Below are 16,864 nucleotides of genomic sequence, written 5' to 3' on the forward strand. Positions count from 1 at the left end.
TGCTTAGCTTTTCGAAATCAGCCAATGTAATCTAGGTGCTGCCACCTAGCTGGAAGGCAGAAGGAAAAAGGAACAGATAAAACGCTTACGGATCACTTTATTAATAAATTTATGTCACACGTATACATCTTAATGGAGTTTTATTGACAAAAATGCCAATCCTTTTGCCAATAAAATCATGTCAATAAAACAATATACCGGTATTCATTTGGGGTGTTCTTTTGCTGATTGTTCTAAGTACTTTCGGAAGTTCTTGGAAGTCTATAGGCTGCTTCTCTTCACACCTTCAAAAACATTCTGTTAAACAAAGTTAAACAAATATGATTGAGAGGAGATGAGCATAACCTAAACTATTCCCTAGAAGGAAGAGGGGATCCATAAAAACTTTAACTATCCTATTTTATCTATTTCCCAGGTGGAAGTACATAGATGTTAATTACAATTCAAGAGTCCCTTCCCTCACCACAAAATCATGGAAACCTGGACAATTTATAGAGATTGGGAGTAGGAGAAACTTTTTGCAGTAGTTATCCTCATTCCTCTGAGTATAGTTCAGTTGGGTAGTAAAAGAAGAAGAGCTTTTATCCTAAGGTCTTCTATTTTGGTTGCTTCAAATCTGTACCCTTTTTCCTATCCCATTTAATAGTTACATAAAGTTAGGGGGAGGTGATCTGCCAGCATGGGGACCGGAATCATCAATATGTAGATGATAAATACATATTCCAACCCAGGGCTGAACAGAAAAGACCACATCTAGGCGTGGGCTGCTGGGGGTTTGCATGGGTTTGGGCAATCCTCTAGTGAAGATTCTGCATGATTTGGTGAAACCCCCAAATCCCACCACGACCATCCCAGGAGTCTCCATGCAGCCCGTTCATCATGCCAGGTAAGTGCAGGGCCCATGCGGAGGCTTGGGGGGGGGGAACCTGCCTACTGGAGGTTCAGGAAGTCTGAAAATGGGCCTGTTTCCAGCCTCTCGAGGGCCTCTGGAGCCCAGGGGAAGCAGTATTCACCCTCCCAGAGGCTCAAGGAAAGCCTCTGGAGCCTGGGGAGGGCAAAACACCCCCCCACACAGACCATGGTGCAGGTGTCCGATAGGCCACGCCCACCATAGCCACATCAGCAGCAACAGGGCAGCAAACACATTGCTGCAATTTTTGAAGCCCATCCCTGACCATGTCCCAATGCCTGGAAAGGATGAGGTCTGGCTGAGGAAGCACAGGCTCAGCTCAGTCCCAGGAAGGAAACATTCCTCCTGGGATTAAAGCATTTTCAAGCCTGTTAGGATTCAGGAAGGCCATTAAGACCTGTTGTCCAAGAATTCTGTAGGAATCAAAAACAGGTATAGTTCCTCTACAGAGGATTAGAAGAAATTTATTATTACTTATTAATAATAAACTAATTGATTATTAGTTAAATAGCTGTTAATGTATTCTCCACACAATGGGCTGATTATAGTATTATTCATATTATTTTAAAACTTTGTAGTGATATGGAATGTACACTGCTTAAAGTAATTTTAGCAATGTGGGAGGGTGCATAATAAATGAAAACTAAAAAAGAGGAAAATATATAGTAATGTTATAGGAAATTCTCAAGAGACAGAATAATCCATGGCAAACCTGAGGCCAGGCTATTCTGTTTCCTAAAACAATTTCCCTATTACTTGATCTATGTTAGTACTTTTATTTTTCCTTGTTTTTCTTTTAACCTGGAAAGCACAAAAGGAATAGGCTACTATGAAAAGCCATCTGGTTTTTAGCAGCCAGGCAACCCTTCTTTAGGGTTCTTCATTCTGGAAGCAGTTCTACTGATTAAGTTTAATGAGACAACTTGTAGTAGATTCAGGGGGGCAGCAACATTAATGCTTCCCATTTTTCTTAGTCATTCCAGGCAGAGGGACAAAGATATCATAAGACTTCCCTCACCTTACAATATTATTATAAGGGCTCCAACCTAAGGAACATTGGGTGTGCCTCCCATCATTTTACCTTCTCATTCTCACTGGAGCAACTCTGTAGGGCAGAGGGGGCAGAGATATAATGACAACATCAGAGTCATCATGTGAACATTGTGATGGAATGAGATGTTGAATGTGATTCCTCAAATCCTAACCTAACGACTATCGTTCATGGTATTACTTGCATGGTTAAATCTCAAGGAAATAACCAAGATATAGGATGGTATTTGAAAAGCATTCACCAAGACCAGGGTGGCAATCCTCTTTCCAGTTTCTAAAAATGCATGGTTGTGACTATAACATCATCAGGAGACATACTGAATGAGGGCATTTTTACTTTTAAGACGTAGTTCACTATGTAGCATAGCAGAGGTGGGTTGCTACCGGTTTGGCCCGGTTTGGTTGAACTGGTAGTGGTATGCCAGTCTGGTTCCCCGGTTGCCGCTGTCTCCATCTTTTTCTTTAGTTCTGTGCAATTTCCATTGAATTGCGCATGCATGCGCATCCAGCACACACACGCAAATCACACGGATGAGTGAACTGTCAGTAACACTGGCTAGAACCCACTCCTGTAGCATAGGATGTACCCTTGTTTATTTATTTATCAAATTTAGAGACCGTAACTCATGTCCTTCACTTGAGGGTCCATCTTATTCTAATCCTCTAAACTTCCCCAAATAGATTTTCAGTCTTCTGTGGCCAATGAGTGCCTGTGATTCTTACTGGACTATAGGGGATAAGTTTCTAGTAATTGTTTTCTGCCCAATAGTTGTTATTCCTCTGTAAATCTTGAGGTTCCACCAATCACATTACTACCTTCCTCTTGTTACTTGCTCACAGCTTGTTGGTTAAGTTTGCTATAATATTTGTTTGTTTCTTTATCATGTTTAGAAACATGGAGAAAAATGGAGTGAAAAATTTTAAACTCTGCCAGGAGGTTCAGAAGGATAGAAACAAATGAGGTTAATGTTTAATATTTTCCTTATCTTAAAAAAACATTTTGTGTAATTAGTTTGTTTCTTAATAATTTTCCCTCTTTACCTTTTCTGCTTCCTTTTCCATGAACTTTCTGTGGGGGCAGTGAGCAGTTATTGTTTTTATATATATATATATATATATATATATATATATATATATATATATATATATATATATATATATATATATATATATATATATATATATATATATATATATATATATATATATATATATATATATATATATATATATATATATTCTATATTGTAAGCTGCCTAGATTTACTGTCAGCAAGCAGGCAGCCATCCAAAAAGGCATTAAGCGTTGTTAACCTAATTTTGCGAAGCTTCTTCTCTGGTAATACTGTAATGCTAGCTAGGGCATACAAAACCATTGCCAGACCAATCCTCGAATACAGCTACCTGGAATCCAGACTGTATATCAGACATTAGTAAAATTAAGCGGCTCCAGTGCTATTCCACGAGAAGAGTACTCCAGACATTAGTAAAATTAAGCGGCTCCAGTGCTCCAGTGCTATTCCACGAGAAGAGTACTCCACTCCTCTGCTCACAATAGAATACCTTATGCCACCAGGCTTGAAATTTTTGGCTTAGACAACTTAGAACTATGCCGCCTACGATCTAACCTAAGCATAGTACACAAAATTGTCTGCTACAGCGTCCTACCTGTCAATGACTACTTCAGCTTCAACTGCAATAATGTACAGGCAAATAATAGATACAAACTCAAGGTAAACTGCTCCAATCTCGGTTGCAGAAAATACAACTTCATCAATAGAGTGGTCAATGCCTGGAATATTCTACCTGATTCTGTTGTTACCTCCTCAAACCCTCATAGCTTCAACCTTAAACTGTCTACTGTGGACCTCACACCATTCCTAAGAGGTCCGTAAAGGGTCATGCTTAAGCACACCAGCATGCCTACCGTCCCTGTCCTACTGTCCCCATTTATTTGTATTCATTTTATGTGCTTATGTCCATGTCTATACTTATATTTCATACATGTTTTGACAAACTAAATAAAATAAATAAATAAATAAATTTCTTACATAAATAAATGTACTTCTTTGCTTTATGTTCCCATAATGCGTATTTTGGTTTTTCTTTGACAGGACTGAAGAAAAGTCACCTTCAAGGAAGAATAGCATTAGTTAATCAATTGCTTTTTTCCCCCCAACAAAACTGATGTCTCTTTCTTTCCTTTCTGCATTTACTGCCTTCATTTTTTTTGGACCATATTGATCTAAGGGGCCATAAATTGTACAGACCTGCCACAGAATTTCATGTCTTCTATCTATCTATAATCTGTGCATTTTAAAATCTATTTCTTCAAGATATTTTTTTTTAAAGGCTGACCTTGAATTTCCAGTTCCTGGAAGGAAATGCTTCCATTGGAACTGTGTGTTCCAATGGAAGGAAATGATTCTGAGAAAATGATTCTGAAGCCACCACCTTTGAAAAGTAGCAGAACCAAACACCTCGTCTAACCAGCCATTATTTTCCCACGGAGAGCCTGCACCTTCAGGAAAGGAACTTGATTTGTGAAGGAACTATTAATTGGCTGACAGTTAATTATTGACAGATTTGGACAACTTTATCTTTCTATCAAAAGCTGGACCAAGACCAAACAGCGTGCAATTTATAGTCAGAAAAGTCAATGTATCCACGTGCCTTTTAGTGTGACTTATTCCTTTCCTAATGCTTCACATAATTTGCCCCTGTTGCTACAGCCAAATCCCTCTCCCATGCAGTGTATTCCTCTTAGGCTGCCAACCCTTTTGGCAGCAACTGATCTGCAAAAGACTCTGCTGCAGGCAATCCCATGGGTGAAAGGGGAGAAAACCCAGAAGAAAAAGCAAGTAAACAGAAAAATCTCTCTAAAAGACTTTTACCCAAGTCAAGGTGTCCACCCGCCTTAACCCCATTTGGCAGACCAGGAATTATGGGGGGGGGGGGTTGCGGGTGGAATCAATCTGGAGCTGCCTGAGATAAGAGGCGTCCAGTGTTAAAAAACAGGCTTCCTCTATACCTCAGTGTGGCCTTCCTTTTGTAAACAGTCTTCTTTTAATGTTGTAAAATGTTTTTTTCCATTTATGCAACAATAATGCCTATGGTGGTAGCAGAGGGAGAGTGGAGGAGGAGCAGGGCAAATTGACAGCAGAAAAAGGGAGACTAATTAATATTTCCAAAACCTGCTTTCAGAAGTAAGAGGAAGAAGAGAGAGAGAGAGAGGGAGGGAGGGAGGGAGGGAGGGAGGGAAGGAAGGAAAGGAAAAAAGAAAGAAAGAAAGAAAGAAAGAAAGAAAGAAAGAAAGAAAGAAAGAAAGAAAGAAAGAAAGAAGGAAAGAAAAAGATCCAGCTTTTCCAGAATCAGTGATTTATGTTCCTTTCTTATCTAAATTATTGCTCCCCTTCTTTCATTAGCCAACATACATCAGGACAACAAATGAAATAAACATTGTTGAGTCTTTCTGCAGCATTTAGAAAAATGAACATTTCATGTCTTACTAAGACCACATGAAAGAAACGCAGCATCCAACTTAGGTTAATGAATGAATGAGATGCCCTTGAAGGTTACCTTTGTCCAAACAAAGGTCAGAGGACATCTTCAAAACAAAATATTGATTAAAGCAAGTTAAATGTTTTGACTGAAGGAAACATGAAGGATTAAAAAGAGGGGGAAAAAGCCAAAATGAAGCGGCCCGGATAAGAAAGGGACAGGAAAAGTGGGGGGAGGGGGGAAGTGGCATTCATAGCCAGACACAAAGGAAATGGTAGAAAACATATCTGAATCAGCTAGTCATCTACTAACAAGCTGTAAAGATTTCCAATGACAAGTTGTCACATTAGTTTAGTGAAACTGAAGCAACACTTATCCCTTTTCCTGTGCTTAATCTCTCCCTGCGGTCCACAGAAACATGCTACTGCGTTTAATAGGATTAGGGGAGTTCACTTTCCCTTCTCATGAGCTCTTTCCTCTTTCCCATCCCCTTTCCTTTGACAAATCTATTTTCACCAGCGCAAGAGTCTGCTTTTTCCTATACATTGAATCTCCCTTGAATCATCATTCTCAAGAACCTCCCCCCCACACACACACACACACCAATAAGGTTCCTGGAGGAGATGGTAAAACATGTGGAAGGAATTTTCTTCATTATTAACAGTACTGGCCAGGTTATGCTGTTTGGATTCTGCTCAGGCAGTGGAAGTTTTTCTTCCTCGGTTCCATTCTGCACGTCATAAATATCCCCAGATCTGCTTTGAACCCTCTTAAGAAATCTGGAGTGTGTTTGGGAAATGGAAAGTCTGATCCGGTTCTATCTTGCTGGCTAACAATTGGGTATCATCCGGTGGTGATAGGATATATTTTTAACCTGGATGTTTTGTAATAGGAATACTAAGGCTATTCATTATTTGTGCCAAACAATCCTTAAAAGGTATTTTTGTCATTTCTGTCAAAATAATCCTATCAGTAAAACGCTTGTTTTTATATTTTAGACTTATTGGTTACATTTCAGTGAGTTTATAGCTGGCCAAAGTTTCACTTTATTGACTATTCTGGAGATAAGGCAGGTCTACCTAATAAACGAAAGAGACACTGCTCATCTTTAAAGAAAGTTCCTGTTTAAGCTGTAGGATTGAATGGGGTGTTTGGCTAACCATTCATTTTTAGCTTGTTTCATTTGCTATTGGTAATATAATTCTTACAGCTAAAATGCCTAGATCTCCTGTTCAAAAACTGAATTTCTGTACAAATTAAATTCTGGTTTTGACTAAATCTTCATGATCCTACTCATTCTCACCTTCTCCCAGAAGTAGGAATTTGTCTCTAGCTGTATTAATTCCCCCCAGACTGAAGATTCTGAAAATTAAATATCCAAAGAGCCAACCAGGGTGGGAATGAAGAGAGAGGTGATGGTAGAAATAAACTCCTTCGGTCTGTGTGGCTGTACACAGTTCACTTGTCTGTATATTTCTGTGCACCTGATACCTTATTTCCTACTTGTTTAAAAGAAGCCATTGGGGACAATAAGTCTGTAAAAAGTAGACATAGGAAGCTTAGAGATAAACACATTTATTACCATATAAGCTTTTGTAAATCGGAGCCCATTTCATGCAATAGATTCATGAGAGTAGTAGCATATAAATACGTAGAGCTTCCCTTGGGAAGTACAGAGGGAAAGATGGAAGGTAAATGAAGAGGTGTGAAGCAGAGAAAATTACCCATAGTGTCCATAACAAAGCAGCAGACAGGCGTGACAAACACATTCTTGAATTAAATAGCTAATTATTACAGTTGTTCTCTGCTTGAAAATGAATTGGAAGAAGTGCCCAGGACTCAATCTTTTTGCTATTCATTAAAGCAGCCTGACTTTTTGTTCAAGCTTTAGTATAATAACCCAGAGAAGGAGACAAACATGACAGAGTCACATTAAATTTAAGGGAGAAACATCTATTTTCTTTAGGCTCCTGCTAACTCCTGAAAAAGTGGGTTAAGACTGTGCTCATAGTTGTACAAAATCCGAAACGATGTTGTGAAATCTTTTTTGAAGCAGGCACAATTGGGGGGGGGGCAGGGGACAGCCAAAATAATGCAGATGAAACCTTGCCCCTTCTTTACAGTCATCATGATGGGGATGGGCTTTTAATCACATTGATACAGACACCATTTTGACTTCTTTCAACTCCCATGAACCCAGGCATGAGATAAGAAAATGTGATCTTATCTTACTTCACATCCCATGTTGAGGATCCCAGTCCAAAGCAATCCAGGATTTTTAAAAAATGACACTAGATCATTCAGTTCACAGTTCACTATATGAAGTTTACATGTTTTTCTAAGACTTTTCTGAAAACTTAAAAGACACTTGACTTCAATGTCTAAAGTAGTTATACCTGCATTTCAATAATATCATGGAATAAGCTATGTAAAAATCATACTGGAACTCTTATGTTCTTGAGCTACATCTTAGCTGTCCATTAGCAAAGGTTTAAGGTAAAGGTTCCCCTCGCACATATGTGCTAGTCGTTCCTGACTCATCTCTGTTTCAAAGTCGAACAGCCAGTGCTGTCCAAAGACATCTCCGTGGTCATGTGGCCAACATGACTAAATGCCAAAGGCACACAGAACGCTGTTACCTTCCCACCAAAGGTGATTTCTATTTTTCTACTTGCATTTTTTACATGCTTTCGAACTGCTAGGTTGGCAGAACCTGGGAAAAGTAACTGGAGCTCACTCTGTTACACAGCACTAGGGATTCGAACTGCCAAACTGCTGATCTTTCTGAACAACAAGCTCAGCATCTTAGCCACTGAGCCATGCACTCCATTAGCAAAGGTTTACTTAGCTTTTATTAACGAGCTGATAGCATGTCATTTCTGAATATCCTCTATCGAAAACAACTCATAAAATACAACTGACAAGAAAATCCAGAAGCTTGGATTTGGGAAATATGCATTGGATTCATTCACATTTAATTCTTGAGTTGATTCATTATCTCCACTGTTGAAGTTGGATCCTTATAGAGACATCCAGACTGTAATAAGGACTACCAGGAGGTTTTGTGAACCATTTGGCAATTCCAAGAACTACAAAGAGAGAGAGGAATGGTGTGAATCACATTAGATACCTTCTAATCAAAGAGAATGGGTCATCAGAAGCTCTTCAATCACAGTGCCTTGTGGGAAGGTGTTACAGTATCCTTTTCCCCACAAATATCATTTAATTCCATTCAAAAACAGAAAAAGTTTCTGGCACATTACTTTCTAGATAGAATTAAAGCGCCTCGCTTGGAAACCTTTGTACCTACAGTATTTATCTGAGACTCAGCAGGCTTCATCTGCCTGCAAATTCCATTCCAATCTTTTAAAAAGTACCCCAAAAGCTTATTATAATGTGTGGCTTTCCTACACTAGTCGGTACCTATACTGTATCTCCAGGTTTAAGTCCCAAATCTCTGATTCAATCTGAGTTAAAATAGATGGGATGGAGATGGAGGCTGTCTTTATATACCAATCACATTTGCATTAAAATTTTCGATTTGTGAACATATCATCTAGTTGTCTCCTGGAGATTAAAGTGCAGGAATGTAACATGCAGGTGTCAAAAGTGCAGATGTGGTTTGCCATTGCATTCATCTGGAATGTTTTTCATGCTTCCCAATCTAGATGTACTGTCCTGGTGTAATCTGATGGTTTCTCATACAAATACTAAGCTGATCTGACCCTGCTTAGCTTCCACAGCCAGAGAAAGTCATCTCACCTGCTGAGACTATTATCCCATTTACACCTAATTAATTAGCCTCTTCCTCTGTTTGAGTGGTTTGCCTTAATAAGGCAAAGAAAGAATGGATTCATCTTTCCCAAAACATCCCATTGCACTGAAGAATTCTCATTGCATCAAGACTAGATTTTACCTTATGCCTGTCCGAAATCAGACCGAACCAAAATCATGTGAAATATTGCATTTAAAATTACTGTAATATTTGAGATAGGATTCAGAATGCCAAAGCCTTACGCCCCCTATTCCACAGCAATAGCTCCAATGTAGAAGCTGCCTGTTCCTATTTCAGCATTTTCATCTCTACCCCACATTGGTATTTATATAGGTATCTATCGATTTAAGTGTTCACATAAGTTTAGAAGACAGCCCTTCACTTAAATTATGTAAAGATAGATCCCAGAAGAACATCAGTATCTTAACTTGCTCCCCCAAATTATTGTAATAATTAATTGAATGAAATATCTGCCTGCAATATCTACATGCCTCTATTTAGCAAAAATAGGGCCAGTTTGGTGTCGTTGTTAAGTCATCATACTAGAAACCAGATATCACTCACAACAGACCAGGACCACAGGTGAAGTTACAATTACTGTACACTAATTTATTACAATTATAAATACAAGTATTTTGGCGCTAGAGGGTCAATGGAATTCAAGAGGACTTGGACTTTGTGGCTACGTAGAGACTGTAGGCTTATTCTTCTTTTGATTCCACCCTCAAGTTCTGGCAGGCCTTCTCTTATATCATGAGACCATGAGTTCTAATCCTGCCATAGGCACAAAGCCAGCTGAGTAACCTTGGCCAGTCATTTTCTCTCAGCCCTAGAGTTGAGGCATTGGCAAACCATTGAAGAATCATGCCAAGAAAACTGCAGGGACGTTTCCAGGTAGTTTCCAAGAATCAGATATGATTGAATAGAAAGGGGAAAAAATCTAACATGATACAGAAAGAATATTTGTCCAAAATTTGGAAACCAGTGCCAGTCAGTCAGAATAAATATTGAAGACCTTTTCTCCAGAAACCTCTCTACAAATAATAACTTGATAGCTTGCTTTACAATATTTAACTCAGTCCTGTTTCAGGAAACTAAGCATATTCTTTCCAAACTCTAATCGTAAAACAACTCTATCTTCCATGCTTGATAAAACCAGGTAGACAAAGAAGAGAAGAAAAGGAGATCAGATCTAATTAAAAGCTGTTTCATGTTACCTATGCTATTAAGCACTACAAATAAAATAGAAGATATTTCCGCAGAGAACTTTCTTCCTTCAATTAGAATTTGGTATTCATCCAAATTCCTGTCCTTTGAGCCCAGACTGATGGCCAAGTCAGAAACAGAGTTTCAATATATTTTAGGCACATACTTGTGAAAGATCCAGTATCTATATTAGTGTGTCTTCTTTCTCTTCTTTTTCAAGGTAGAAGCGATTCATATACAGGTAGTCCTTGATTTATGATCACAGTTGATCCCAAAATTTCTGTTACTAAGTGAGACAGTTGTTAATTTTTCCCCATTTTAAGACCTTTCTTGCCACAGTTGTTAAGTGAATCGATGCAGCTGTTAGGTTAGTAGCAAGTTTCTTAGGCGAAGTTGGCTTCCCCATTGACTTTGCTTGTCAGAAAACCACAAAAGGTGGTCACATGATCCCAGGACACTGCAGCTGTCATAAATATGAACCACTTGCCCAGCATTCAAATTTTGATCACATGACCATGGGGATGCTGCAATGGCCGTAAGTATGGAAAACAATTATAAGTCACTTTTTACAGTGATGATATAACTTTGAATGAACTAAATGAACTGTGGTAAGTTGAAGACTGACTTGTATCAGTAATACAGTAATACAGAAGACAAATAACAAGTTGAAAAAAAGAAAAGAGAAAAATGATGTTTATACTGGGGAAAAAGCTAATTTATTAAGCCTAGTTGCTGCTGGATAGAACAATTAATAGCTAGAAGAACCTTTCCCAACTTTGCACCATCAAGAAGGTCCCAGATTGAGAGCAAAGGGCTTTATTCTGGGTCAACAGAAATTTTTGCAATAAAAATTTGCTTTGCTATTTAAGGAACTAGAAACCAAGCTAGGGGGTCTGTTTTCATCAGGTAGGTATAAAAGATAGAAGATGGGGAAAAATACAGATGAGCAACATTTTCAAATCAAATGTACCTTTTAGCCAATGCAACTTTCAGATTCCCGGGACTGAAAAACATTCAACACTTTTTCTGATAAGGAATGAAAATTATTAGTTTTTGAACTTGCTGGGCTTCCAAATCCATTCTTCTCACTGCTCCTTATCAATTGCTGATCATCCAATTAAAGCATTGTAATCATATATAGAGGAATTTGATAAACTGAATATGAACAGCAGGGACAAAAATTCTGAATCTAAGCCATGTTTGATTACAGAGAAACTTAGATATAATGGGCACGTGTCATACAATGGAAATGCCACAAGCATGTCTCCCATTCTTTCAAGCATAGGAGCGAATTGGGGTTGACAGAGAATTTAATAATAATCCCAATACAGTATATCTGGAGAGAAAGCAGATTGGGTAAAATGGGAATAAAGGAAAGGATCTTCCTTTTAATTTCCATTTCCAGCCCCGACCATGTGCTTGGATGAATGGTGGGGATCTTTCAGTTAAAAGATTGGACAGCAGGTGGTGAAAATGAGTCCAGGAAACCATTCTGGGCTAGATGGCAAACAGACCAGCCTGTGATAAAGGGCATCTGCTTATTTTACTCAAGATCGCCCCCCCCCATCAGAGAATATTCTGTGATGAATTTACCAAAGCCCTCATTTTTTTTGGTATTACAATAACAGAACCAAGATGGCCATTTCTAAAAAAGAAAGGAAGGAAGGAACAATAGCAAGGGGACATTAAACCAAAAGAAAAGGGGTGGGGATTTATATCTGAGAGCCAATTTGGTTTAGGTGGTTAAGGAACCAGACTAGTAGAAAGACGGAGATCTTGAATTCCTTAGCCCTGAAAGCCAGCTGGGTGACTTTGGGTCAATCGCTCTTTCTCAGCCCACTTCATAGGATTGTCGTTATGGGAAAAATAAGATGAGAAAGATATGTTGAATATTTTTGCCATCTTGCATTATTTGCAAAAATAATAAAGTAAAGGTAAAGGTTCCCCTCACACATATGTGCAAGTCATTCCCAACTCTAGGGGGCAGTGCTCATCTCTGTCTGAAAGTCAAAGAGCCAGCACTGTCCGAAAACGTCCATGGTCATGTGGTTGGCACGATTAAATGCTCAAGGTGCACTGAACGCTGTTACCTTCCCACCAAAGGTAGTTCCTATTTTTCTACTTGCATTTTTACATGCTTTCAAACTGCTAGGTTGGCAGAAGCTGGGGCAAGTAACGGGAGCGCACTCCGTTACATGAGCCTAGGGATTCGAACCGCCAAACTGCTGACCTTTCTGATCAACAAGCTCAGCATCTTAGCCACTGAGCCACCGCATCCTCCCAAAAAATAATAAAGGCAGGATGCAAATAAATAAATAAGTAAATAAAACCCATAGGATGCACAGTTTCTTGGATAGGAAAGTTGAAGGCTAAGAGCTTTTTACCCAGTGCTGAACTAAAACCAAAGTCATTCAGTTGCTAATCATTAAGCAACAGAAATTGGTTTCAAGTCCAAAGTGAAACTGAGGCATTCATACTCTTATCTCTATACAACACAGCATTACATAAAATTAGCAGCTATTCATTTTGTATCCCAGTAGATCTATGTAAGTGGGCGTTCTTAAGAAGGGTAGGGCTCACTATGTCCAGATGAAAATAACATGGATCCAGATACAAATGGGATGATACGAAAACCTGTTTATATTTCAGAAGTTTACATGTTTTAATAGACTTGGTATATCACTTCTCCCAATATGATATCCTTAAGATTTATTCCCAGAATATATGCTGGTTATGCTGATTTGGGATTCTGGCATTCGTAATCTTAACATTTTTAAGGGCAGTGGGTTAAAAAGCTGCAAGCAATAATGGTTGAATATAGTTGAATATACCAATGGGATATTTTCCCCAAATATCTTTCCAAATTGCCTCCCTTTGCATTCAGTAAGTTTCTGTAGGTGTTAACTGTGTTAACTCTCTTAGTCCAGGGTGTTAATTACTGCCCTCCATTCCCTTTCAGGAAGTCATTTTGGGTCTTCTCATTACAAGTAATGAAGAGAAGTGAAAAATAATATTTAAAATATTGGATTAGGAGGAGAAAACATCCAGATTCATAGCCACCCTCAACCATGGAAACTCAGAAGTCAGCCCACTTCACAGCTTTGTTTTAGTTGTGGGGATAAAACCAAAGAAATCCTTCCCCCAACCCCATTATAAGCCTCCCTGGACAATCCCAAAGCATCCCAAGGTTTGCAATCATTTTCAAAACTATAGCACAACTCCTTCCTTCATGAATCAGACCAAATGATCTACAAGATATGGATCCTATTGAAAAGATTTCGGGGGAATTATACTGAATCCTGCAAATTCATATTTCCTAACAAACCAAAGGTTTGACGACTGTTTTTTTTTTTTTAATTCCCTTGGGTTGAAAGATTGTATTCCACTATTCCAGTTTACAAGCCACTGTTGCTTGATATTCATTTCCACAGCCGTTGCCTTTGGATTGTCTTTCCTCTTTTTATATATCCCTCCGTTTATTAGTATTTAGACAGCCCTCCGAAGCAGCACAAATAAAGATCACTGAGTCCCCTTCATGTCATGTAAACAGTTGGCAAGCCACCGTCCCTTTTTCGGAAGCAGGCGAAAATTCCTATTGTTGTTGTTATTTCCATTCCTCCCAAACTGAAGCTGCCTGAAACGGGAGCAGAAGGGAGAGGAATAAGGATGGGCCAAGTGCAGAACTCTTCAGAATACACGGTGTCCTTCTGGGATTCACTCTTTTTCTCGGCTTGAGTGAAATGACTAGATTCTCTCTAAGCAACACCATCTCTCCATGTGGTTGCCACCATCTGTTAATGTCTTGATTTTTTGGAAAGTTTGGTTGCCTGAGGCGAAGCCAGCCTTGGCTAGATTTCCGCTAAGAGCCAATTGCAAGTGGCTCTTTTATTGTCATGCTAAAAAATGTTCTATTCCCCCCCTGTCCCTTCTCTCCCCAAGCCGTGGGCATAGAGATGAGAAGCGAGTTCAAGTCCTTTACCTAATAGAGAGTGCCTAGCTAATCTGGAATGTCACCCACCTCTTAAAGTTCAACAGGTGCAGTTCTTCTAAATGTTCCACTAAGAATTGTCTTTGCAGCCAGTCTCTCTGCCCAGCTTGCGTTGTGGGCCTCTAAAAGGCAAGGAAACTGGCTTCAAATATAACCTAGAGGGAAGCATTTCCTAGTACTGGGCTGCCTTTCTCCATGGCTCCAAGAACTATGCTGCCATGGGGACAAGAGGGAAGTTATTTTACGCCATCTCCTATTTTCCACCTTTAGTCTTAAATCTTAATCCATAACGTGGGTTCAATGGATCGGAAACTATATTCGCTCGGGGCGGGGGGAGAGCGTCCTTGAAGCGATCTAGAATGAAGAGAGAGAGAAAGGGGGGCGGAGGGAGACGGAGGGAGAGGGAAGGAGAGAGAGAGAATCTAAGGATAGCTTTACCTGTAAAGGAGTAAGATGTGTAAAACTAAAGTCTGTGCCGGTGCCACCGCCGGGACTTGGGGAAGGGCCCCCGATAATAAAGGGAAATAGTTGCGCTGAGCCGCACTGCTCGAAGCGCCTTAAGAACTCGCAAGGATCTTATCGACAAGGACCTTTTAATTACCGGATACCTCTTATTTTGGGCTGTTGGCTGGGAAGGGAGGACTCGGTCATTTCGAGACCGAGAAACTTTGAGCGCTCAGTTTCAAACGCCGCGGGCAAACCTGGCTTTGTCTACTTTCCCCGGGCATTTTTGTCAATGCTGAAGCCGTCGGTTAAACAAACCGCGCTCCTCGGAAGGGTCAGAAGGCAGCGGAGGGACTCCCGCGAGGGAATTCCTCTCCGCAGCTGCCGACCGCTTCGCGGGGCGCGGACTAGGGATGGGAGGGGGCGCGGGGAAGCGACCCAGCTCCTCCTCCGCCGTGGGGGCTAACTTGGAGGGGAGGGCAGGGAGGTAGTGCCCGGCAGGTCGCGCTTAATCGGGCTGAGGGTTTCCCGGGGATACCCGAAGACCATCATGGACAGTGGGAGTTGCCCCTGGACTTTTGGCTTTATCGCTTGGCTAATCGTACTAAGAGGAGTCAGCCCCACCATCTAAGAAACCAGCGCGGCGGAGATTTTGCGAGGGATAAATCAACGGGATGCCCCACTGGGAAGGGTGGCGTGTGGGCGGCTGGAAGGCGAGGAGCAACTCTTGGCGGCAAAGGGAAGGGGTTAAAAAAAAAGCCAGGGAAAAGCAGAAGTTGTCCGCAGAAGAACTTACAAAGTCCAACTCCTGGCCGCCTCCCTCTGCTTCTCCCCTCCCTTCCCTTCTTTGAAAACGTCCCCCCTCTCAAGAGGTACTAATCTTTGGTTTCCTCTTTTATGAAAAGATAAGAAGGAGGGGGAAGGGAATCGCTCCCAAGGGGAATGAGGGAACTGCCCCGATACCGAGGACTTCACGCCGCCTGACTCTTCTGCCTCACCTAACAGATTAGGAGACAGATGGGAGAAGCGCATCAGATATTCAGGAGGTTTTCTCCAGGGAAAAGGAAGTGGCGAAAAAAGGCCGGGGAGAGAAAGAGAGGGGGGGGGAAGAGAGAGAGGGAGGGAGGGAAGGAGGGAGAGAGAGAGAGAGAGGGAGGGAGGGAGGGAGGGAGGGAGAGAGAGAGAGAGAGAGAGAGAGAGAGAGAGAGAGAGAGAGAGAGAGAGAGAGAGAGAGAGAGAGAGAGAGAGAGAGAGAGAGAGAGAGAGAGAGAGAGAGAGAGAGAGAGAGAGAGAGAGAGAGAGAGAGAGAGAGAGAGAGAGAGAGAGAGAGAGAGAGAGAGAGAGAGAGAGAGAGAGAGAGAGAGAGATGGACCTCCTTCATCCTAAGGGCCGTTGCCAGCCCAGCTGAAATCCAGCGACGACGGTCGTCTAGGGCAGCAAACCTTGAAAAAGGGGTGATTGGGGACGGGGAAAACATTCTTTGGAAGGGGTGGCCGCAGTTTATCAGACCCAAGGATGGTGCCCAGTGCTAGAGTCCGTGTCAGGAAGGAAGGGGCGTGGCCCCCTCCCAGAGACAGTCTGTCCCCTCCCCCCTCCCGGTTTCCACTCTGCTCTGAAGGAACTGGAAGCCGAGCGAAAGGGCCAGATCGCCACCGTCCTTCTCCCTCGAGGACGAGGCCTCCAAAAAAGCTGTCCGCACTTTCCCCTCTTCCCCGCGTTTCCACGCGCGCGAGCGAAACGCGCTGGCGTTTTCCACCAGACCGCCCTTGGCTTTTTCCCCGAGTGGAGGTCACTCTTTGCTGGCGTTCCCGTGGATTTGTTTGTTTGTTTTAAACGTGTTCGAAGAAGCTTTTCAGACGTTTCTTTTTCATCGCCTTTCCATTCTTTTTTTTCTAAAAAGGAAATTAAAAGTGTGCTATCCTCTTCGGCAGTGAGCTAGCTTTCTTAAAGCCTGGGTGGGGAGGGGGAGAAAGAAGGGGAGAAAGGGAGTG

The 16,864-nt window shown here is 41.1% G+C and overlaps 1 long non-coding RNA gene across 1 annotated transcript; it reads right to left on the reverse strand.

The window, feature by feature from the left end:
- Window positions 1-13,880: 13,880 nt before the first annotated feature.
- LOC148044964 (uncharacterized) lies at window positions 13,881-16,318 on the reverse strand. The gene is made up of 2 exons (XR_015697148.1): window positions 16,246-16,318; window positions 13,881-14,075 (listed from the first exon to the last, which is right to left on the reverse strand). It is a non-coding gene; the product is annotated as an uncharacterized LOC148044964 (long non-coding RNA).
- Window positions 16,319-16,864: the final 546 nt, after the last annotated feature.

Source organism: Thamnophis sirtalis, unplaced genomic scaffold, assembly GCF_051295495.1.
Source record: "Thamnophis sirtalis isolate CommonGarterSnake01/CBP01778 unplaced genomic scaffold, rThaSir2_p1.2 scaffold_6, whole genome shotgun sequence".
NCBI classification, from domain to species: Eukaryota; Metazoa; Chordata; class Lepidosauria; order Squamata; family Natricidae; genus Thamnophis; species Thamnophis sirtalis.